This window comes from Chinchilla lanigera, unplaced genomic scaffold (assembly GCF_000276665.1).
Source record: "Chinchilla lanigera isolate Chin_1 unplaced genomic scaffold, ChiLan1.0 scaffold00119, whole genome shotgun sequence".
NCBI classification, from domain to species: domain Eukaryota; kingdom Metazoa; phylum Chordata; class Mammalia; order Rodentia; family Chinchillidae; genus Chinchilla; species Chinchilla lanigera.
The window spans coordinates 3,905,981-3,931,251 of NW_004955520.1; the positions used below are offsets into that span (position 1 = coordinate 3,905,981).

General features: G+C 42.6%; 1 long non-coding RNA gene across 1 annotated transcript; it reads right to left on the reverse strand.

Moving 5' to 3' along the window:
* Window positions 1-747: 747 nt before the first annotated feature.
* On the reverse strand, window positions 748-13,074 carry LOC106147125. Its single transcript, XR_001231884.1, has 3 exons — window positions 13,007-13,074; window positions 5,870-5,993; window positions 748-1,491 (listed from the first exon to the last, which is right to left on the reverse strand). It is a non-coding gene; the product is annotated as an uncharacterized LOC106147125 (long non-coding RNA).
* Window positions 13,075-25,271: the final 12,197 nt, after the last annotated feature.

Consider the following 25,271-nt stretch of genomic DNA (forward strand, 5'->3'; position numbering starts at 1 on the left):
TGCTGGGTGGGTCACTTTGTCATTCAAGAACTTTCTCTTTTTGGGTTAGAAGGATCATTTGCTAAAGCAGCCAGGAGTTGACACAGTTTCCATGGCTTCTTGTCTTTAATGAAGCGACCAATCTCACGCTTCCAACTGTTTGCCAGATGCATACAGATTGCTGATGGAGAAGCACCAAGGAGAAGCCACAGTGTCACCAATGTGCATGCCTGGTCAGGCAGAGGATGTGACTTTTGTCACTGTTGTATCATTTCTCAAGTTATGATAAGGACGTTGTCCTTCAAGTTAAAAAACAAACAAAAAACTGGTCCACTGGGAGAATGGGTTTGATTAAATTTGTTTTCATCAAATTTAACTTTGAACAAATTGATGGGCCGAATGAATCAGCCAGCTATTAATTCAGTCAAATCCTGTCAAACTGGTTGGGTGGAAACATAGCCACAGGCTGTCGCAGTTACGCCATCACTTACCACAGCCAGAAAGGAGAGCTGAGCTCCCAGGGCCACAGAAATGCCCCATTTCAACACTTTTTCTTTATCTCTGCTCATTTGGCTGTGGGTAAAATCACCACACCATCAAGTCAGCTTCAGTATTTGGCCACAGACTTGTAGAAACGTTAATAGCAAATAGATTATCATCACTTTCCATAATTACAGTAATAGAAAACAGATAGCAGAATGTCACTCCTTTGGTTGCCAGCTGGTGCCTGTCATCCAGTTTGATCTTAGGAAGAAATTATCACCTTGCTTGTGGTGGTATCGATTTATTCCTTTGTTCAAAGGACTGAGATTGTGATGGGCACAGAATTTGTGTTGGGGTGTTTATCACCCCTGGGAGACTTTTATTAACTCACTTAAAAAAATTTTAAAAACTGATAAATTGTCATTTTTCTTGTTTGTTATCATTCCAAACGATGATGTATTTGGAAAGTTTGTTAGAAATCACTCCAAGTAGCTTTGCGTTATTTTGCAGAGGCAGGGAATTACCGTGAAAAATACTGACCGCGCTTCCTTCCACGCGCCCATTCTCAGCTTGGGCTGCACAGTGGAATCATTTAAGAAGCTGTTGAAAATGCCAGTCTCCGGGTTTCTAATCTAGAAAGCCCGATATCATTGTTCTGCATTAGTGTGGGTGACTAGAATTTTTACAAATACCCTGGGTGATTCTTTGGGCTTTTAATTAATTAGTTTTGATGTCAGGCCTGTTCTCATGCTCAGCACACACTCTACCACTGAGCTGCACCCTCGCCCACTACCAGCAGGCTAATGTTCAGCAGTGTCTGGGAGCCCCAGCCCAGTGCCCCTCCATCCTTTCCGCGCACACAGGGCCCCCCCAGGGCTTGTTAACCGTAGCTGGCTGGTCTGCACGCTTCCAGTTCCTGAGTCTCCAGGTGGGGAGCGGGGATTGTGGATTAGCTCCTCATCCGGGTCTCAGCGGGTGCTGATGTGCTTGTATTTTAAGCAGCTCTGGGAGCGCCTGCATCTCTCTGTCCTGCACACGGAGCAGAAAAGCACACTGAGGAGAAGTGAACCAGAAAGTACACTCACCTGAATCTTTGTAAGAAAAAGCCAAATCACATGAGGGAATGAGTCAGAAGTGCTGGGGTGTGTCGGGTAAGGTGCCAAACCAGTAAACAAACTCTCCTGCCAAGCCAGTAAACAAACTCCTGAAACCCCATGAGAGTGGTTCAATAACAAGAATGTCAGCACAAAGCTTAATTTATGGAGGAAGAAATCTGGAAGTGAATGAAAACAGAGAATCTGATCACATAGATGCTAAATCTTCAAATTGGATCTACAATCCAATGATAGCTAGAAACAGGAAGGGAAGAAGTAAGGGGAAAATGATGAGGGACGTAAGGAGGTGAACTTATTATATAACCACGTCTGGATGCTTTTCTAGGTGTAACCATACTTAGACTTGGGGCTAGAACGACATCAGCTGGATTTTGTCGTTGTTCTGATAATTAGTTTTGTGACTTGACAGGGTGACCAGTTTTCTCAGTTTGCCTACGATGTTCCTAGGTTTAGGATCGAAAATCTTGCAATTTTGCAAACCAGGAGAGTTGGTCAGTCCTAAAATGGGACAGAAATATAATCTCTCTGCAGCTCATTTTCTTTCCCTGTGAAATGTGCACAATACTTCTCTCCAGCAGTCGTTGGGAAGACTGAGGACAGCACAGAATAAGGTTTTCAGCCATCCTTTGTATCCGCCTCACCGGAGAAACCAAAAAATATCAGCTTCAGAGAGTAACTTTTTTTTTGGAATGAGAAGCTGCTTATACCAAAAATTATGTCAATTGCTTTAGGAAGTAACATATTTGGTCTAATGGACTGTTTGACATTGTCAAGAACTAACAGTTTTCTAGACATAGTTTTCCAAACATTTGCTATTTAATGCTTAAGGTTTTCTAGTAACTGATCAAGAGCCTTTATTGAATAACATATCCTCTGGGATTAAATTTCATGTCTCGTGTGGCCCTTGGGCATTTGAGTGGGGCTGTGGCCACTAAGGAGTAGCCTTGTAAATTTCATTGGGTTTGCATTGCTTTCCTGTGGCCGGTGGCTTATTTTGGAGGGAGAAGGATTCTAGTACACGTGGTAGCTCTTATTGTTACGGAGGAAGGATAGAGGTGGAGTCACTAATAATTGCATTTCAGTTTTGGAATTATACAGTTCAATACACAAGTGATGATTTCTTATGCAAAAGAGAACTCAGTAAACAATTTCTCAGAGGGCTATTAGGTAGCTGAGAAGGCTGGGTAGAGGACAGCTAGGAGAGTTTGAAAATCATAGGCTCTGAGTTCTAGTTACTGGCCCATTGACCTTAGCCTGCTGTGTGTCACAAGACAAATCATGTGACTGTGAATCATGTGACTGCTCTGAACCTTTTTTTTTTTTTCTTTTGGAGGTCTTTTAAAATCCCAGTACCTCTGGCAGGGAGGATACCTGCACCTTATAACTAACTTTTCCCAGAGAACATATCTAAGAGCCATTCTGATTTTAGTGTTGTTGAAACAGGGGAAACTGGGCATCGTGGTTCCACACCTGTAATCCCAGCACGTGGGAGGCTAAGGTGGGAGGATCACCGTGAATTTGAAGCCAGCCTGGGCTACATAGTGAGACCCTACCTCAGAAAACCAAGAAAAAAAGCAATAGTTGGGGAGACAAATGCTGGCAGAAAGACAAAATATGGGCTACCATAATTCAAATTCATGACCGCTCTTTACCTGCTGGAACACAATCCCATGAAGGATAGAATAATTCTCTGCTCTTTTGATTACTTACCATCTGGTTGAGCAATCAGGACAGCTAGTATGACTCCAAACAGAATGAAGTAAATACCCTACCAACAGCATGGAATGGGGCTGCAGAGTTCTTGGTATTTTTTATCTTGGTGAAACAATTCACATTTTATACAACTAGAAAACAGATAGAACCATAAATTCTATTCATGATCTGCGTGGCTTGTTTCTTCTAATTTTGATAGTTGTAGCACATTTTCAATGATAATCATAAATTTAACTGCTACTCCCTTCCCCAGAGCTGCTCAGGGAAGGGAACATTCCCTTCTAAAAGGGGAGGCAGGCAGGGGTTAGGGAACACTGAGAAAAGCCAGGGAGATATGGGTGGGTGATAACTTCCAGCAGGTAATCATTATGATGCAATCGCTCAGCACAACTGCTCTGAGGACCTGCGGTATGGGCTATAATGGGATTCTGCCTGTATTTGATCTTGCAGCCCTCAGTCAGCCACTAATTAGACTGCTTATTTATCTTTTTCTATTCCTAAGTGCCTATTAACACTCAGCTGCCCGCACAAAATAGCCCAGGCAAACGACTGCCGAGAGGCTCCCCTACCTGCGGGTGGCTTTGCAGACCTCCCTTGCACAGTTTTCTTAATTATATCTTCCCTTGTCCCCAGCTGTACCCTGGAGCAGTTGCCACTAACCCTAAATAAATATTTCCTGTTCCCCTTAGAAACAGTTAAACCTGGCCCTCTCCAAATGTTGGCATCTGAGGCACACACAGGTGGTTGGGCTGTGGTTGCTTTTGTGCTTATCAATAGCGTGGAGACCAACTCTAGTCACTTCTTAGTAAAGCTTCTATCTTGAAGCTGGATGGCCCGGGCAGAGGCGTCTGCAGCCTCTTGATTATGCTTACTGACCTGGGCATTGCCCGGAGCATCCCATCCTCCAGGCTGCCTTTGCAGCAGGAAGATTCTGTGTCCCCAGTTTGTGTCTGTGCTGGCTCAGAGGTGCTAGAGAGTTGGCGTCCAGAGGTTGCAGATGCATCTACACAGTGGTTTTTTCTGCTGTGTCTGCCCTTCCCACGGGCTTCTGGCTGGGCCCTTGGTTCTCAGGAGGTACCCGGAGAGCTTTAGAAAATATTCGTGCCTCAGTCTACCCCAGAAGAGCTGATTTAATTGGTCATGGAGGTGACCACAGGCTTTGGGATGTTTCAAGTCTCTGATGGCAACAATACATGATCTGCTGGTCTAGATGAACCCGTCTTACACCCCTCCTCCAGCTCTCTGTCCTGGTCCATCTCTCCCCTGTTCCTTCCAGTTGTCAGTGTGAGCCAGCTTTTCACTGCTGTAACAGAACAGCTGTGGTAAACAGCGTAGAAGGAAGAGAGGTTCGAGTTCATGGTTCCAGAGAGTCCAGTCCACGGTCACTTGATCCCACAGCTTTGGGTCTGTCACGTCACAGGCACAGTGCATTGTGGTGGCAGGGCAGAGGAGTTCTGAGCCTTTCATGGAAGCTGAGATGCAAAGACAGAGGAAGGGGCCAGGGTTCCGTAGCCCCTTGAAGGGTATGCTGCATGATCTTACTTCCTTCCCCAAGGAGCCACCTAGGGCTTCCACTTGGGAGACCAAGCCTTTAACACAGGGCCTTAAGAGGACATTCCAGGTCCAAACTATGGCAGTCAGCAAGACTGAGGCAGAAGGGCCAGGCTCAGGCCCGGGTCATCAGCCTTGCTCTGCTTCTTTTGCAAAACCAGCTCGGAGGAAGAGAACGTGGAGAAGGCACAGGTCCCAGCCCCCGTGCCTGGCTGCTGCTTCCTTTCGTGTGGCTGCTCACACAAGCACTAGAATTTCCGTGGTTCTCCTGTGTGGTTTGTATCTGGATGCCCCCCTAAGCCTCATGAGCTCAGAGGCAGGGCTTTTGGGAGAGGATTGGGCCATGGTGTGCTGTCGTTATGGAGGGACCCCCACAGGAGCAAGATGCCTTCCTGAGACGCATGGCTGTTTCCTCAACCGTCTCTCAGTCTGTGCTCTAAGGGCTCGAGCTTTCAGGTCAGTTCTCAGCATGGAGAGAGCAGGCCCACAGGAGCAGGGCTTGCATGGAGCGCCTGCTCACAGGTACCCCAGGCCAGGCTCTGTGCCCTCCAGCTTCTGGACCATCCTGCAGCTTATAAGAAGGCCCTGCACAGGAGAGTCACACTGCAGCAGGGCAGCCATTCTGTCAGAGTCTGCCCATCCGTCCTGTCAGTTTTGTTCCATTTATAAGAAGCATGATCAATTTCCCATTTAATGGAGAATTTGAAAAGCATGTGATGGGGCAGAAACACAGCCCAACATGACCCCTGGTAAAGTCCGTGTATCCCTGACAGCACCGCAAGCAGAGTGTTTGGTTCCTTTTGTGTCCAACGAAGGGCTGCAGTTTGAGGATACACAAGTGGGACCGTGAGACCTGAAGGTTTCTGTTTCTCTGGGGTTTGCACTCCCTGTCACTCAGCGACATTTATTGACCCCACACTTCTTACCCAGCTGCAGAAGCCTTCCGTGAATGTCAGCGATCCATGGATGAAGGTGCGCGGGGCCCTGGCAAGGACACAAGACAGGTGCCCGGCTATGTGTCTCCTTACCACCAATGCAGGGTTGCTCCTAGCTTGGTCCCGCCAGCACCTACTGCAGCAGCACAGGTCGTCGGCAAATTTCAAAGGAGTTGCAGAAGTGCACCAGACGGTGTCTGTACCCACAGACCTCACCCTAGAAGAAAACCGAGGAAAGGCAATGGTACAGTGCACTTCGAAGTAGCCGTTTCCCCTTTCTTCCTGTTCTGAGATGATGAGGTTTGAGGCTGCGGAAGCCATCCAGGGCACAGAGTTCTTAAAAGTAGAAATGAGCCCCTCTGTCTTCTGTAGCAACCCAGCGCTCCCCTGGTGAATCCTGAGAGAGACAGAGACACATATTCCAATTTTAGGACTTCCGGAAGGCTTTGTGAGACAAGGACCCTGACTCTTTATAACTCTTGTCCATTGCTGATTAGGTAGGACTGGAAATGTCTAACCCCAGACAGGTGGGATCTTGCAACAGCAAAAGAATGGAAGCTGGGAGAGCAAAAGCGAAGGAATCTGAGCAGAAGCAGGTTAAAGGTGGGCTGGCAGCTGCGCTGGTGTTTGGAAAGCTGCTTAGCACTCCCAGTGGATTTTCCCCTTCGCCCGTTAAACCCACTTTTAATCAAAGATCAGTTTACCAAACAAACTGATGATAAGGCTGGTAAGGAAGTCTCTCTCCCAGCAGCCTGGTGGAGCTTGGGAGTGTTGTGGGTGCTCTGAGGGCTCTCCCTCAGATCTTTACAGACAGCACCCTGGAATTCCCCAGGGGGCTCCCTATTCTGAACCAGGGAGCTCTCGGAAGCACCCCCCAGGTGGCCCCTCAGGAGAGTTGCCTTCTTTCCCTTCTGCCATGTTGGAAAAATGCAAAACCTCTTCTTGTGTTCTTTGGTTTAGAGTCAAATGTGGTTTCAAGATCCCTGGTGCAGGTTCAGTTGAGACATTTCCATGGACAGCGATTTCTTTTGGAATGGCAGTTACCATTTAGAACAAGCCAAGAAGAGGAGATCCAAATCCCCACCCTGTGTATTTCTCAGAGAAAAGCCAAAGCCCCGCGGCGCCTCTTCCTTTGTGTGACGTGCACCTCCTTCCCACCCTGCAACCCTGACCTCGTCTTTCCTTACATTCTGCTTGCCTTCAGAGAACCAGGCTTATTGGCCTCCTCTCTTGCCGGGTGTGTCAGGCACTCCACACCGCAGGGCCTCTGCACTTGCTGCTCCTGCATGTTCCGGAGCATCTGCAGAGCTTGCTTGGTTCCCTTTCTCCTCTGGGTTGGGCGAGGCTCCTCTCCTGACTCTGCCCCAATGACACCTTCGGCCCTTCGGCTTCCCTTCCGGCTTCAAGCTTCAGTTTTCAAGACTACTCATCACCTTGTCATAGAGCAGCTCAACCACCTTCTAAGAACCAAATCCCTGTAACATTTGAGCACCATGAGGCAAATCAGGAGTACCATGGCTTGGTGTCCAATATAGTTTCAGACAGCTGCAGATGTTAAAAAATGCTATAACTGATGCTAAAAAGAGCCAAGCCAGCCTGCAACAATGAAAGCAGCCAGCGTCCAGGCCTTCCTTCCTCTCCCTCCCCTCTGTTCCCCTCCCCCACTTCCCTTCCACCCCCTTCCCTTTCCCCACTCTGCTCCTGTTATGGTTTGTGTCTGGATGTCTCCTCAAAGCCTCATGCAGGCATGGGGCGGCTTCTAGAGGTTATGATTGATCCATGGTCCATTGTTGGGATTATGGGTGTGAGTGCCACACCCGCCCTGGAGCAGGAAGCCTGCATACAGTGTAAAGGAGGGAAAGAGGCTTCTCTCTGCCCCTCCTCCCTTTTTGCTTTTGTTGCTTTTGCTGTTTTCTGCTATCTGAACTGTTGCTATCTGCATGTGGCACGCTGCCTTGGAGCCAGGGGAGTATAGACTGAAACCTTCACAAACTGTGAGCTAAATAAACCTTTCCTTCCTTAATCTTGGGTGTCAGGTATTTTGTCTCAGCAGTGACAGAAACGTAACTAAGACAGCTCCTTTTCTCTCTTCCATTCCCTTCTCTCCTCTTCCCTTCCTCCCCTTCCTTTTCCTTCCATATTTATTTGTGATGAGAACACTTAACATATACTCAGCATTTTTAAATACACAAAATAGTATAGTCTTCATATTTTATAATAGATCTCTTGAGTTTATTACTCCTGTGTAATTTAAATTTTGTGTTTTTTGACCAATATTTCCACCTGAGCCTGTCACTACCTCAGCCCTGGTAGCCACCCTTCTACCCGCTGTTTCCAAGTTTCGCTTTTCTAGATTCCCCATATGGGTGATGTCATACAGCACCTGTCTTTTGGTGTAGTGGAAAATTTTAAAATAGTAACTTCATAGTTGAGCCGTCAGACTCAGCCAGCCTTGAGTAACTACCCAGCTGCAACTCAGAGATAATCTGACTCAGCTGTATTTGACCAGCTGCACAATGGCCTGCATGCATATCTTGTTTTGCTATCCCATTTCAAGGACTATCTACCGGGGACAGACTAGCCCTGTCAATGTACACTAAATCTTACCCACTTGCCTGGACCCTGACTTCCCCCAGACCTTTCTGCCCCATGATGAGTATTCTTTTCTAATTAAACCCATCTTAGAAACATCTACCTGACAGTGTCTGACCAAATATATGTAACCAATTATAGACTAACCTGTTATTGACTCTGTACTGCCTGCTTACAAAATGCATATAAGCTACTATTTTACTCTAAGCCAGTACTGGTGAGGACTGGTTGCCTTCCAACTCCTGGGTGCAGAGCATTTTCCATCTGGTTCAGTACAGATTCTGCAACATCTGCACTGGGCTTATTCCACTTAACACAATGTTCTCCAGCAACATCCAAGCTGTCATAGTGACAGAATTTCCTTCTTAAACTCAGCATACTATTCCATATTCCATATATACACCACCATGACTTCTTTTTCTGTGTACCCATTGGTAAACATTGAGGTTGGTTCCATATGTGCTGTTGTGAATAACGATGGATGAGCAGGCAGTTGCAGATATCCCTGGACATAATGATCTTGTAAGAGCAAAATCACAGAATAGTAAACTTGTAGGCATATTATAGCTTAGGTTAGAAATCAATTAGAGGTCTGTGACCACAGGCTCCTGCTGCTTGTCACATAACTAGCTTACTGCATTCCTTTAACCTTGACTGTCTAGGCCCAGATGTCCCTCCTTAACAAAGTGTGGGGTCAAACTGACTGTGTCCAGCTTGTGTTTTAAAAATATGCTGTGATTCCAACTTGCTTCAAGGACTTCAAGGACATCATGTTTGGGGAAGACTGGCCCAGCCAAAGACACTTTCAACTCTCCCTACTCTTCTCAGATCCCCTCCCTCCCAGAATGCTCCTGTACAAACCTGTCTGACAATATATGACGTAATTCTTGTATTCCATGTAACCAGTCATATAATAACCTGCTATCAGCTTTGTGCTTCCCACTTGCAAACTATATTTAAACTGAACTCACACTTGACTCTGGGCTGGTGATTTGAACCTCTGGGTTCCCCAGCTTGATAGTGTAATAAAAGTTGCCTTCCAGCTCCTCAACACAGAGTCTTCCATTTGGTTTGATATTGGTTTTCTGCAACAATCTCAGTTCTTTGTATACCATCATGCTTTACAACTAGATGGTCCCTGAGAGCCTAGTATGCTCATGGCTGATTGGACTATGGAGTTTAGGGCTGACTTGGTGTTAGGAAGTAGGGTGTGGTTGGGAGAAGAAGTCACCGGGTGTGGCTTTGGAGGGTTTAATCTCCCTCACCGGTTCTTCCCTCTCTGCTCCTTCCCTCGATTCTCTCCACTTCCTGTTCACCATGATGGGAGCAGGTCTCCTTTGCCAGACCCCTCTGCCATGCTGTCCTACTTGGAAGCCAGCTGATCATGTCTAGAAAGGTGAGAAGAAGTAAAAATCTCCTACTTTAAATTGTGGGCTTGGGTATTACGTGTCAATGATGAGAAAATAAATAAGATAGATCTATATTTGGCTTGGTTCCTTTTCTCTTGTTGCTGAGACAAAATACCTGACACCCAGAATTAAAGGGAGAAAAGGTTTAGTTAGCTTACAGTCTGTGGAGGTTTCAGTCCATACTCCCCTGGCTCCAAGGCAGAGTGATACATGGCACAGGGGAACAGTTCATGGTGGCAGAAAACAGCAAAAGCCACAAGAGCAAAAAGGGAGGAGTGGCAGCAAGCAAGCCTCTTTTCCTCTCTTCAACTGTATGCAGGCTTCCTGCCCCAGAGTGGGTGTAGCACTCACACTCATAATCCCAGCACTCACTCCCATAATCACATTGGACTGTGAGTGTAGCACTCATACCCATGATCCCACTGGACCATGAGTCAATGAAAAACTCTAGAAGCCTGCCCCATGACTGCATGGGGCTTTCGGGGGACATCTAGACTCAAATCATAACAATATCCAATAGTAGTATTGCTAGACCATATCATACTTCTGTTTGCAAGTTTGAGGAGCCTTCATCCTCCATGCTGTTTGCCGTAATGCTGTACTAATTTACATTTCCACCCACAGTGTGTGAGGACTCCCTTTTCTCCATGTCCTCCCCCTCATTTGTTAGACTTCTTTTTGATAAGAGGCATTTTAATAGGTACGAGCTGATGTCCACTGTGGTTTTAACTTGCAATCCCTGATGACTTCTGATTTTGAGCATTTCTCACAAATGTATTAGCCATTTGTATCTCTTCTTTTATTTTAATTTAAATTTTATTTTTGACTTATTAGTACATAATTATTACATTCACTGTCTTGTCTTGTAAGACACAGGATGTTAATGTATGAGTTGTTTTTTCTAAACTAAAACCTCAGTATTCAGGTTTCATCATGGTGCTGGCTCTTTGCAATAAATAGCTAGGTTTTGTGTCACAGTTTGGGGACTTATCTCTGAAGGGTGTGCCATCACTGCCGTAGGCTGTCTCTTTATTCTGTTGGTTGCTTCCCTTGCCATGTAGAAGCCTTTTAATTTGCTGTTACCCTATTTGTCTACTTTTGCCTTTGTTGTCTGTGCTTTTGTGAGCATACTAGATTGTAGTTTGTAATACCATTCTCTAACAAAAAGAAGCAAGACTCTTTGAAGAAAATGTAGATTGTAGAACTGGGTGTGTCCTAGAATAGGTTGGTATCTTAGTCCATTTTTGTGGGGCTATAATGAATGCTGGACACTAGGTTTGTTGAACCATAATTCTGGAGGCTGGGAAGCTCATGGTTAAGGGCACAGTACCTGGCATAGGGCTTCTTGCTGTCACCCATGGTGGAAAGCAGAAGGGCAAAGAGGAGAGGAAAGAGGTAGGGAGAGAAATAGGTTGGATTTGTCCTTGGATACAGAACTCAGTCCCACGATAAGGCATGCACTCACGAGAGCAGAGCCTTCAGTTCACACACCTCTTAAAGGTCCTGCTTTTTCACACTGAGCTAATGCTGGGCAGTGACCCCTCCACAAACCTGCCCTCAAGTTCCAGCCTGCCTCACAGGTCCCCAAAATGCCTGTGAGGTCATTCTCCCACTGTCTCAGTGAAATGCCCCCAGCTGCCTTCTGTCCTTACTCATCTCCAGGAAATGGTCACTTGGCCACACTTCTGGGTGCTTTCCTGAGCAGTGTTGTTTATTCTTGACGTGGGCATGCTGGGGTTCTCCAAACATTCTCAATCCGCTCCCTTTCACTCAGAAACCCCGCCTTTCAAGAAATCCCTCTCTTCTCACTCAGCTGTATTTTAGTTATAAGAAGCCATGTGGTTCCTTTGATTTTTTTTTTTCTTAAGAATTTCTTCTGCTTAATATCCTTGATCATAGTTCATAAATTCAGCCTTGTGTAAAGCTCTTGGGCATGTATAGAATTCAGACAAGGTTTTTGGCCACTTTTTTAAAAAAGATGCCTTCTCCTCCTGTTCCCAATACTTTTGTCCTCATTTCCGTTTCAGGCCCCATCATAATCGCCTCTGGGTCTGTATTTCCATCAGGATTCTGATCACAGCCATTTAAGCAATCCCTTAATTTAAATTATAGCTTCTCTCTCTTGAGCCCTCACCAGAATCACTTTCAACATCCTGCTCATGGAAATTTGGGCCTTTGTTAGCCTGTATTTCCAGACTCTTCCAGCTCATGGCTATCATCCAACTCCAAAGCCACACCCCACACTCCACTACCAATTTTCTGCCATTTTGGCACTACCACTTTATGTAGTCTAATGGAATACTCCACACTGGGCAATGTATAATATAAATAGTTTATTAGCTTATTATTCTGAAGGCTGTGAGGACCGAGACTGAGGGCTGGGATCTGGTGAAAGCTTTCTTGCCTCATCATTCCTTGTGAGAAGGCAAAAAGGCAAGGGAAAGAGGGAAGGGGCAGAGCTTGTCCTTTTATAAGGGATCCATTTCTGTGACGATGAACTCATTCCTGTGCGATTAAACCTGTTCCCATGATACGGCATCAATTCATGCACGTCACGGTTGAGTCCTCTCTTAAAGGTCCTATTTCTTAACACTAGGGGATCCAGGGTTAAGTCTCAAACATATACCCCTTAGGAAACACATTCAAAACCATAGCAATAGGAAACATGCAAGACAAGAATGGAATATCTTGTAGTGCCAATAGGTAAGGAAATTCTAAGAAAATTTTAGAAAATTAGATCAATAAACCAATCAACTGACCAACCAAACAAACAAAGGTAAAAATAAAATCCTCTACTGATAGGATGGGTTGAAGGGATACAGAAGCCAAAAACTGTGCTCCTAATGGCCAAAACTAGAATGATTTGAGAAAAGTAGCAAAATAGTATTGGATTATAACAGAAAGTATAAAATAAATATCCACACATTGGTAGTGACACAAGTAAATGAATGAATAAATATATAAGGAAGTAGGAGAGAAGAGGTGACTCTCCCTTGCAGAAGAATTGCATGAAATTTATGTAGAGAGTCTGTCTTCATGCAGGGAGTACACGCCTCTTGCTCCCAAAACGTGGTCCACACAAGGGACCTTGCAGAGTTCACCTTGGTGAGAGGGGTGGGAGGAAGCTGACCCACTCCACCCAGCCTGGGATTCAAAGACAACATTAACAACCATAAGTCAGGGTGATGGTATGTGCCCTTGGTAGGGTGGGATAAAAACAGTTCTTTACCTTGTGGTCTTTCTCTGCTAAATCCACAAGTGCAGCTTACTCACGAAGAAATAGGATCCCAACTGAAGGATGATTTATTAAATATTCCTCAGAACTGCCAACAAAAACAAAGTAGGTCTAAAAATCTGTCACAGTCAAGAGGACTCTAAGAAGACATGACAGCTATAGGCAATGCAATATCCTGGATGGATTTCAGAACAGAAAAAGACAGGAAAAACTCAGGATATCTGACTAATCCATTATTTTAGTTAATATAATGAATCCATACTGGTTTATTATAACAAATATGCTCCACTAATACAAGATATTAATCATACGGGAAGTTGGATATGGGATATATAGAAATTCTTTGCAATATCTTTGCAAGTTTTCTGTAAGTCTAAAACCATTCTTAGGGCCGGGGATATAGCTCAGTGGCACAGTACCTGCCTGGCAAGTGCAAAGTCCTGAGTTTGATTCACATTTAAAAAAAAAAAAAAAAGGAATAGTGAGATAAAATTGTTCTTTAAAAAAAAGTCACTCCTTCCTGGAAGATGGCACGGCACTGAGCAGCAACAAATCAGCCTCTCCCAGATTTCGACTCCAGCCCTGGAAAACAACTTGGGGAAGAAAAGAGACCCAGGGAAGATCTGGTGGGAAGATTGGAGCCTACAGAGAGATTGAAGTGGTAGACCATAATGTAGAAAGAGGAAAAGACAATCTGCACTTTCTCCCTGGCTCCTGGCTTACGGCTGTGAGAAAGGAAGATCAAATCTACAGAGATACCATGAAAGCAGGGAACTCCAGAGGGCTTCAGGGAGAAATGCACCAATGAAATGGAGTAGTGGATGCTGTGTGCTACAACAGCTGATGAGTGACTACAGTTCAAGAACCCACCATGTCCCCTGAAGGGAGTGCTTGGTTGGACACCATTCTAGACAGAGATCCCCTGAACCTGGGGCTCAGTGAAGCCAAAAGTTGGCTTGATCTTGGGACTCCCAGTGTTCAATTCCCACAGTGACTGCGTGAGGGACAACCACAGGAGACATCCATGGTCGGAGCCTTGGTCAGGCTGACAAGAGACACCCAGACTGTTATACGCTAAATGACTTATGCCCCACCCCCACCACCAGAGGCTAGGTTGAGCCTGAATTTTCATGAATTTGAAAATCCCAGAACTGATACTCCACCCAAATCCTACTGCTGGTTTGCTGTTGATTACCCAGCACAGATCTGGGCTTTGACTGCCTTTTTAGTCTACCAGCAAGAGCAGAGTCATCTATTGAACTGGCACTGACACAGAAGTGTAGGCCCTAGAAGATAACTACAGGCTTGAAATTACAGAGCCACTTCTTTTCCTTTTTTTATTTGCTTTTTTAAAAAATGGTCTGTTTGCTGTAATACTTGATACACTATGTCAACTTGAAAAGTTTAGAAGTTTAACTAAGTGACTCAGCAGGAAGCCAGGGTCCTCACTTTGTAAACATCCTCATTCTGTGCAAAAGGAGGGCTTGGAGATTGTGCGAGTGCTACACTTGCCCTAGGGAGGGGTAGCCTGCTTACAATATAAGGGAGGAAAAGAGGCTTGTTCGCTCCCTCCTTTTGCTCTTGCTGCTTTTGTTGTCTTCTGCTGCCTAGAACTGTTGCCCCCGTGCCATGCCACCTTGCCTTGGAGTCAGCTGATTATGGACTCAAACCCTCCACAAACTGTGAGCTAAATAAACCTTCGCTTCCTTAATTTTGGGTGTTCAGTTTTTTGCAATGAGGGGAAAGTAACCAAGACCATTGTTTTCTGTCTTTCTTTTTTTGATTGTTTTTGTTTATTCTGACTGTGTGGAGGTTTTTTTTTTAGATTAGTGTTCTTCCTTTTTAAAATTTCTTCTTTTCTTTCCTCCTGTTTTTTCACCAGTTTGCTAAAGTTTGGGTAATCTTCTTTTGTCCTTCAGTCTTGCTTCTAATCTCTTTGTCATTTTCTATTTTTTCCTCTCCTCCTTTTTGAATTTCCTCTCCTTATTTTTCTCTTATTTTTACTTTCTGTATAATTTCTTTCTTTTTTCTCCTTCTTTGTCTTTTACCTTCTATTTTTTGCCAGTTTTTGCCTTACCTTTACCCAATTATATAGACATTCTTCTACTCCCCAGTAAGATCTCTCATACCACTTCTCTGTCCTCCTTCTCATATCATACTTTAATGTTTTAAAGTTTCCCTTTTGCATCCTTCCACTTCCCAACTCCAAATCTTTAGTAGTATAATATTAAAACTTTGTTAACCTTTTGATAGTTAACTCTGTAAAATTACTGCTGAATTCTTTCCTGCCATTCACGGAGATATAGCTCTTATATTTAGTACATATTAGCTGTAAGTCAATACCTGGGTTGCTTAATATTTACATCATAATTGGTGGTTTCTTCTCTAGGAATAAGTGTGGTACATGACTGGTTCTTATGGTATGTTAATATCTAATCTCTCTCAGGCAATACTATCATAACTGTTTCATTTGATATGAATTGCTGTTTTACTTCTCTACACAAACATAACTGGTTATTATGGTATGTTAATATCTAATTTGTCTCAGGCAATATTATCACAGCTGTTTCATTTGATAGTAACAGGGTCACATAATTGCTGCTATATCTCTGTAAGCCAACATTCAGATTGCCTTTGTTATTTTAGCAACACTAGAGTGCATTTCCAGACAATTTATTTGCTAGACTAACTACTTTGTATCTTCCTTTCCCAAAATAACCAAGGTGGTTAAATCTTGAGGCTGTGGTAAAAGATTGTATTTAGGGGCCGGGGATTTACCTCAGTGGCAAAGCGCCTGCCTGGCAAGCGCAAGGTCGTGAGTTCGGTTCCCGGAACCAGAGAAAAACCAAAACAAACAAACAAACAAACAAACAAAAAAACAAACAAAGATTGTATTTAGCCATCCCCAAAGTACAACACTGATAAGCAACTAAAGAGATCCCTATTAGCAACAAAGTCTTTAGACAAAAGCATCCACAAATCTTAGCACAAAGCACATGAACAAAAACAATAAAAGAAAAGGCAACCAAATACCTCCCATAACCCCCAGTTTCCCCTAAACCATCTAGGGGGAATTAAAGAGCAGAATAATATACACCACACACCTGAATTAGTCAAAAACATAGAGTAGGGGTTAGAAAAGAGCTCAAGGAGATACTCAGCAGGATTACAGAAGGTATAACTAAATATATGATGGAAGTAATAACAGAAAACATGCAAGAGCTCCCAGAAAATGCTAATAGAAAGGTAGATGAGCTAAGTAAAATGATACAAAACATGAATGATCAGTTCAACAAATACTTAAAGTGAATAAAAAGGTTTCAGTCAGAAATCCAGAAGATCAAAAATCATACTAAAAGCAGCAGGATGGACAAATGTGAAGATGGAATTTCAGAACTAGAAGACAGTGATGTCTTCAAAGACCAACTACTCAAAGAAACCTTAAAAACAGCATGAGATAATGAAAAACTGATCCAATAACTGCTAGAAGATGGAAGGAAGACCAACTGAAGAATAACTGAAATAAGTGAAAAATCAGAAGACAACACAAGTGGCAAAAATATGTTCACAGAAATAATGGCAGAAACTCCCCAAATACAGGGAGAGAAATAAAAACACAAATAAATGAGGCATATAGAACACCAAATAGCCATGACAAAAGAGAACCTTTCCACACCACATTATACTCCTAAAAACAAATAGAGAAAGGCAACAAATCACATGCAACAGTAAACCCATTAGAATCACAGCAGACTTCTCTACACAAACCTTAGAGGCCAGGAGGGATTGGAGTGAAGTGTTTCAAGCCCTAAAAATAACAGCTTTCACCCTTGACTCATGTGTCCTGCAAAACTTTACTTTACAATTAATGGAGAAATAAGGTATTTCCACAACAAGGAGCACCTCAACAAATTCATGACCACCTCAAGAAATTCATGACCACAAAATCAGCATTACAAAAAATTCTCAAGGATACCCTGGAAAGAGAGAATGAAGCCAACAATAACCTGGTGGGACAAGTGCTAAGCAAAAAGGGAAAAAAGTAAGGAAATCAGTAACAGGAAAGTAAGGCAATGAGAGGAATAAATCTGTACCTCTCATAATAACTCTTAATGTGGATGGCTTCAGTTCCTTAGTCAAAAGACACAGATTGGTAGAATGGCTCAGGAAAGAAAACCAAAAAATGTGCAGTATGCAAGAAACACATTTAATTTAGAAGGGTACTCACATGTTAAAAATTAAAGGATGGAAAACAATATTCAAAGCAAGCAGAACCGGGAAAAAAGAAGGGTAGCTATACTAATTTCAGACAAAGTGGATTTCAAGCCAGGGCTAATCAGAAGAGACAAGGAAAGTCACTATGTATTAGTTGAGGGAACAATTCAACAGGAAGAGTTAACAATTGTAAACATGCATGCACCAGTTTCAACTTCATGAAACAAACACTAATAAACATGAAAAGTCAGGTGAACACCAATACAATAGTAACAGGGGATCTCAGTACCCCACTGTTACAGATGGAAAAATCACCTAGACAAAAAGTTAACAAAGAAATACTAGCGTTGAAACAAACTTTAGAACAAATGCACTTAATAGATATCTACAGAGTGTTCTATTCAACAACAGACTACATATTTCTTTCAGCAGTACATAGGACTTTCTCCAAAATAGACTACATACTAGCCAATGGAGCGTGTTTAAAAAAATGGAAAATAATTGAAATGATCCCACACATATTATCAGATCATAGTGCAATGAAACTGGAAATCAATGGCAGAAGAAATCACATAAACTATGTGAACACATGGAAATTAAACAATACACTCTTGAATAACTAATGAGTTGCAGATGAAGTTAAAGAGGAAATTAGTTTCTACAATCAAATAATGATACTACAACATACCACAGTCTATGGGATTCAATGAAAGCAGTCCTAAGAGGGAAGTTCATACCGGTGAATTTCCACATCAGAAAGACAGAATGAGCTCAAATAAATAACCTGATGATGCACCCCATATCCTAGAAAAACAAGAACAATCCAAACCTAAAGCTAATATAAGGAAGAAAATTATAAAGATCAGGGAAGAAACTAATGAAATCAAGACTAAAAAAATACAAAGACTCAATGAATCAGAGTTAGTTCTTTGAAAGATTAAACAAAATAGACAAACTCTTAAATAATCTTAAATAAGGAAAGAAAAAACTGAAATCTATGCAATTAGACATGAAAAAGGTGAATTCACAATGCAGTCTGCTGAAATTCAGATTAGTGGTAACTACTTTGAGAATGTCTATTCTAATAAAATTCAAAAGAAATGGATAAATTGCTAGGCTTTATCTGAACTACCAAATCTAAACCAAGAAAATATAAAAATCCTGAATAAGCCAATATCATTCAGTGAAACTGAAGAAGTAATAGAAAAAACTACCAACTAAGAAAAGCCCAGGTCATGATGGATTCACTGCCAAATTCTACAAGAACTTTAGAGAACATTTAATGCCAGTACTCTTCAAACTCTTTAATGAAATTGAAAGGGAAGCAGTGCTCCCAAAGCCATTCCTGGAAACAAGGACTACCCTGATTCTAAAACCAGAAAAGGACCCAACCAAAAATGAGGACTACAGGCCAATTTATTTAATGAACCCACATACAAAATTCTTCAATAAGATAATGGCAAACAGAATGCAGAAAATCATCAGAAAGATATACATCATGACCAAGTAGGATTTTTTCCAGGGACCTGGGGAGGATCAATATACACAAATCAATAAATGTAATGTACCACATAAATAGAAGCAAGAACAAAAAATCATATGATCATCTCAATAGACACAGAAAAAGCAGTTGATAAAATCCAACATCCATTCATGACAAAAAACTGAAGAAAATAGGAATAGAAGGACTTTATCTCAATTGGATAAAAATCATCTCTGACAAACTAACTGCCAACATCACACTAAATGGAAAGAAGTTGAAAGTTTTCTCTCTAAAATCAGGAAATAGACAAGGATGCCCCCCTTTTCCACTTTTGTTTGATATAGTTTTTGAAACATTAGCTAGAACACTAAGGCAAGAGAAAGAAACAAAATGGATATGAAAGGGAGGAAATCACATTATCATTATTTATTGATGACAGGATACTCTACATCATGACCCCAAAAACTCCACCAAAAGACTCCTAGTACTGATATTTAAATTTGTCAGTGTAACAGGTTTCAAAGTCAATACTCGAAGATCAATAGCATTCTTGTAAACTAACAACAAACTCACTGAGTGGGAAATTAGAGAAATAAGATTTTCATAGTTGCATCAAGAAAAATGAAATACTTACAATTAGCCTAACCAAGAAAGTGAAAGACCTCTCCAGTGAAAACTACAGCACTCTGAGAAAGGAGATTGTAGAGGATATGAGAAAATAGAAAGATGTTTCCTATTCCTAGATAGGCAGAACCAATATAGTCAAAATGGCCATACTTCCAAAACCATTACATACATTTAATGCATTCCCAATCAAAATACCAGTAACTTTTTATAGAGCTGGAGAGAGCAATCTTATAATTCATATGAGACCAGAAGAAAGCTAGAATAGCAAAAAAGCACTGGGCAACAAGGGCAAGGCAGGGGCATCACAATCATGGACTTCAAGTTACACTACAAAGCTACAGTGCTAAAACCAGCATGGTATTAGAAAAAAAGCCAGATTTGTGGGTCAGTGGAACAGAACAGAAGACATAGAAACATCTCTAGTCACATTCAGCTATGTTATAATGACAAAGGTGCCAACTTCCTTCACTGGAAGAAAGACAGCCTCTTTAACACGTGGTGCTGGGAAACTGGCTCTCCATATGCTGAAGGTTGAACTTAGACCCATATCTCTCCCCATGCACTAAGTTGAAATACAAATGGATCAAAGATCTAAACATTCAAACAGAAACAATTGCTGGAAAGCAAAATAGGTAAAACTCTTCAGGACATAGGTGAAGAAAATTTTGCCAGCTACTCCTCAGACAAAGTACTAATATGTACAGTATATACAGAACTCAAAAAATTAGATCCCCAAATTTAAAGACTCAGTTGAAAATTGGCATCTGAAGTGAATAGACACTTCTCAGATGAAGAAGTACTAATGACCAAAAAATACATGAACAAATGTTCCACATTGCTGGCCATTTGAGAAATGTAAGTTAAAACAACACTGAGATTCCAACTCACTCCAGAAGAAATATCTATCATCAAGAAATCAGCCAGTAATGAGGCAGTGTGGAGGAAAAACACTTCTGCACTGTTGGTGGGAGTGTAAACTGGTATAACCACCATGGAAATCAGTAGGGAGAAGCCTCAAAAAAGTAAAAGTAGAAACTCCATTTAATCCAGCTATTCATCTTCTAGGTATCTTCCCCCAAAAGTTAAAGACACCATGCCACAGTGATATATTGCATATCCATATTTATAGCAGCACAATTCATAATAGCTAAATGTCAGAAACAGCCTATATCTCCATCAAAAGATGAGTGGATTAAAAAATGTGATATCTATACACAATGGAGTAGTACTCAGCCATAAAAAGGATAAACTTGAGTCATTTGTGGAAAATACACACACCTGGAGTCCATAATGTTAAGTGAAGTAACTCAGATACAGAAGCTTGAATATCACATGGTTTCTCTTATGTGAATATATGTATATATCAAAAATAAAAGACAGATAATAGGAAAAAAGAAAAAAAGGTATTGCAGCCTAGTGTGGACAATGTATCTAATAGCATACCTTGCCTTGTACAATTATCTTACTTATTTTATGTGCTTTTTGGCCTTTTAGTCTTGTTTTCCATCTGTATATATGATAATTATCTTTATAAGCTCTTATATGATAAATAAATGAATCTGATGCTGGAAAAATAAAAGAGGGATGGCAGGAGGGGAAAAGAAGGGAACTGAATGTGCTGTGCACACGCACCAATCTCCACGGCGAATGTGGTCATTATGTACTGTAAACATGTACTACTAAAAGTAAAAAAAGTCTACTTCAAAAAACAGAGCCCAAATTAATCATGAAGCCAAGAAATCATTACTGTATCTCAAATGTCGATTCCAACTGGCCACGTGGCAACTTTCAGCTTTCTGAGAATTGTTACGGGACAGCTATATCAGTCTCCTTGCACCAGCCACAGCAGAACTCCCTTTAAATTTAGAAATACAAGGGACTGGGGATTTAGCTCAGTGGCAAAGCGCCTGCCTGGCAAGCACAAGGTCGTGAGTTCGGTTCCTGGTACCGGAGAAAAACCAAAACCAAAAAAAAAAAAAAAAAAAAATTTAGAAATACAGTAAGTGGCCCTTTTCCTCTCCTTTTCTTCTGTTCTCGATATCACAGCCTTGAGTGCTCTTTCATAGCACACTTATTTTCCAAAGAATGCAACAATTAATCCATCTGCATCTTATTTCATAAATTTGATATTTCCCCCACTAACTTTATCAGTGACTTATTCTAAAACTGCCCTTTTCTCTTGGTTATAAAAGTGGAGACTTGTCTCAGTCTTATGGAAGGGCAGGTTTCCTCTCCTGTGACTCATAATCTATACTTATGCATAATTTTAACCTAGCACATTTGAAGCAAATTGTCTATAGCTTTTCCCTAGGTGAAGTTTGTTCTTTGAGAGAAAAATAATACGGTGGCATGGTGTTTCATAGTCTTTGTACAGCTCATGTTTTGCTCTGGAGCAAAATTCATCAATTGAAAACACAGAATTAAACAGAAATTAATAATTAGTTTGATATGTTCTAGACACTGAACAAAGTCCCATGGGGGGGAATTCTTTGGCTTCAGTTCCTTAGCATGTGGCTGTGACTCAGCTGTTCTCCTTTGATCTCTCACCCTTAGTACTTTGTTTCTCTAGAACAATAACAAAATGTGAGTGTGAACAAAATTGGCTTCAGTCGGGCTGAATCTCCTTTAACCGTCTATTTTCACTACCTGAGAAAAATGACGCTGGGCTTGCTGGAGGTTTCCAGGATGTATAAATATTGAAAAATCAAAGTACTGAATTCCAGGTGCAGATTACTTTTGAGCCCCCCACCCACACTCAGGACTTTCACTGGCTCCAAGTTTTCTTGTTTATTTTAATTGGCAAAATGGTGACTTTCTTATCCATCTTTCCTACTAGGTTGGGAGAAAATTTTGAGGTTAAAAAATGTAAAATTTTATGTAAATCACCAAGTACAAAATCAAAGTGAATGTGATTTAGAAACACTTTCAGTAATTAGTATGTGATCTTTGCTTACCGTGTTTTTAAGCGATCACTTTTGGAGACATTTGGAAAGATGTTCAGCTGGTTTGGGATGTGTGCATCTGCTGTGTCCAGGCTTCCAGCTCATATGTCTTTTCACTCTGTGCCCCAGAGACCTGCCTGCCCCACATCTTTCCACAAGTTCTCCTCCTATCACTACCTCTGTCCTGTTGACACCCTAAAAAAGCTTGTTTCTGGTTCATACACTGACCTTACCATTCTGACCTCTGGCTTCCTCATGAGTCAAACTGGGATGCAGACGACATCCATCAAACCAGTTCTTTTGCTGATGCACTGAGATGATTCTCTTGAGCTGAGCCTCATAGGAACTCAACACATTTGTGGAATTCGTGCACGGATTTCCGGATGGACTGAGCCATTCGGGTTGCTCCTTGGGATGGTTCTGATGGAGAATCCCATTCCTCCCTGTTTGAGTTGCTGTGACCCGGGTGGTGAGGTTCAAGGCTGGGCTGGCTCCAGGAAGTCATATCGATGGCAATGAGAAAACCAGAGTTCTCACCCACATCCTTTCTGGTCAGATCTTTTCCTTCTGGTTACTCTTTGACTGGCCCAGTCCGCAACAGCACACTGTAAAGGTGCATGCTGTACATGACGGGCAGGGGTGGAGGGTCCCGTCCACACGCCCGCTTCTCTCTGGCTGTGTGGCTCTGTTTCTTTCCTGTGCATTGACCGGGTGGGAGATGGTGTGGCTGGTCTCTTGTGGAGACACCAGCGTCCTTAGGAGACTGGTTGACCTTTGGGGAGCTTGACAGCAGAAGCACGTATGTATCAGTGTCACCAGGTAAGAGCGCTTGGGCAGTGCCCGGAAGGCTCTTCAGTAACATCCGCCTCAGTGAGCCCTGTGTGTGCCAGCGGGGCTTCAGAGACAAAGGTGAGAGAGGCAGTAGTGTCACTGCAGAGCAGGAAAGGTGAGGAGGGAGGAGGGAAGGAAGGAGAGGCCGAATGGCAAGGTAACACTGGCGGCGTACTTGATGTGTGACATGTACTGCTCAGCACAGAAGCAGGTTCTCCCAGCCTGGTTTATTTTGGGGGCATGGAGATGGATGTGGATTTAGCTCGATTCCACCTTGTTTAGATTACTTCTTTGACTTTCTCCTGGGTTATTTCTGGTTGTTGACCTACAGGGTATGATCCAAATGTATGGTGAATGTTTAAACAAAAAAATTTAGAAATGTATTACTATAAAAAACACATTGCTACCCATCCCCCTCAAAACACCCCCTCTGTTTGAATACGCTTACCCTCAAACTTCCCATAACAGCGTAACCAAAGACACTCCTGACAGAGGACTTCCAGAGCTGCTTCCAAAAGTGGCAAGAATGACAGGATGCGTGAGTATGAAGTGGGGGAGGAGTCATGGCAGTGTGTCTTTTACTGCGATAAACTTTAAAAAAATTTACTGCAATATTTACTGTATCTTTGATCATACCTTATACAAGAAGGCAGGGACCACCTTGTGAAGCTGATTCTCTTGTGTGTCCCTGAGGAAGCCTGCAGGGACAGGATTAGGGACTTCCTATAGATACTGTTAAAAGCCCCGGGGAACACGATGATGAGTCCACAAGCACTGTCTTCATGAACCCAGGACTTAGTTCCTTCTTGATCAGTGGGAGCTGAAAGGATTGTGATTTCCTCTTACCAAACTCTCAGTGGAGGTGAACACCTTGGAGCTTCCAGGGAATGCTCCCGAAAGGAAGACTTTGAAAATATTGGCTCTTTCAAATATCCATACTCTGTGAGAGATAAGATCTCGTTTCCCTGTGTCCTTTCGAAAGTCCTGTTTATCTGGAAAAAGTTTTATTTTCTGTCCCTCCGTGGCTCGGTGACCCACGTCTGCTCAGGGTTTTGTTTCCAAAATATCCCCATTTTGCCACAGTCAGTGGGCACTGCTGTGGCTACTTTTCGGTTTTTCTCCAGGTGGGCAGTCTCGGTATCACGCAGTTTGGGTTCTGTGTATGTTTAATTTATTTTTCTGGACAACTCCGTGCCTACCCCACCAGATACTGTAAATTTCTTCCAAAATGTCACGACTTGGGTTAAGTTTAGGGCTATTATGAGTCCAGAACAGCTGTCTTCATGAACCCAGGACTTAGCTGAGGGCTGTGCTAGATCAATCAGACTCTATTCATTCTTCTGTGCCAACTCCACCAGGGACTGTTGTGATTTTAAAAATGTACCATGCATTTCAGTATTCTCTTGGTTTTCTGGCTACTCCTTTGGTACTCCTGGGAGTGCGGGAGGGAGTGACAGCTGACACCAACCACGTGCGCAGTAATGAACGACACAGCAGGAGGAAGTCTGGAAAGCCTATTGCAAGCAGGATGAGACCAAGAGGTACCTGGGAAAGAACTTCTAGAAACGTTTCTGAATTGGATTGCAAAGTTCCACACTCACTAGGCCAAAGAGTCGTCTTTCCTCGAGAATGTGAGAGCATCCAGTAGCCAAAAGGTGGCACTCTGCATCCACTGTTCCTCCATCCCGCAGTGAGGCCATCCTCATGTGTTCTTCTGCTCCTTCTATTAGTTGTTTCATAATAAAATATTATATCCTCATCCTCTCCTGGTAAAACACAGCAATAAAACAGCCCTCGTTCTCGGGACCGATCTGTGTTTTGATATATGGCAGTCCTTATCCCTGCGGGTGGACAGCGTATAATGTAAACTGTTTGCGTTTGCAGTGGAGCTTGCCTTACGGTGCTGTGCGTATCTGTACACGATGCCATATGACTGAGCACCTTTGCTGTAAAATCATCCCTGACCAGACCCAGGGTTTTAATTTGTCTCTAGAGTTCGCCTCTCTCCATTTCATAACCCGGGAAAACACAGCTGGAGCAGTTTACAGACTGTGGAAAAACTCTTGAGTATTTCTGCTGAAGTACTGATTCGAGGAGCATGCTTTGTTATTTCCTGCCTCATTGTTGTTTGGGAAAGCAGTTAATGGGCACTGGACTGTTT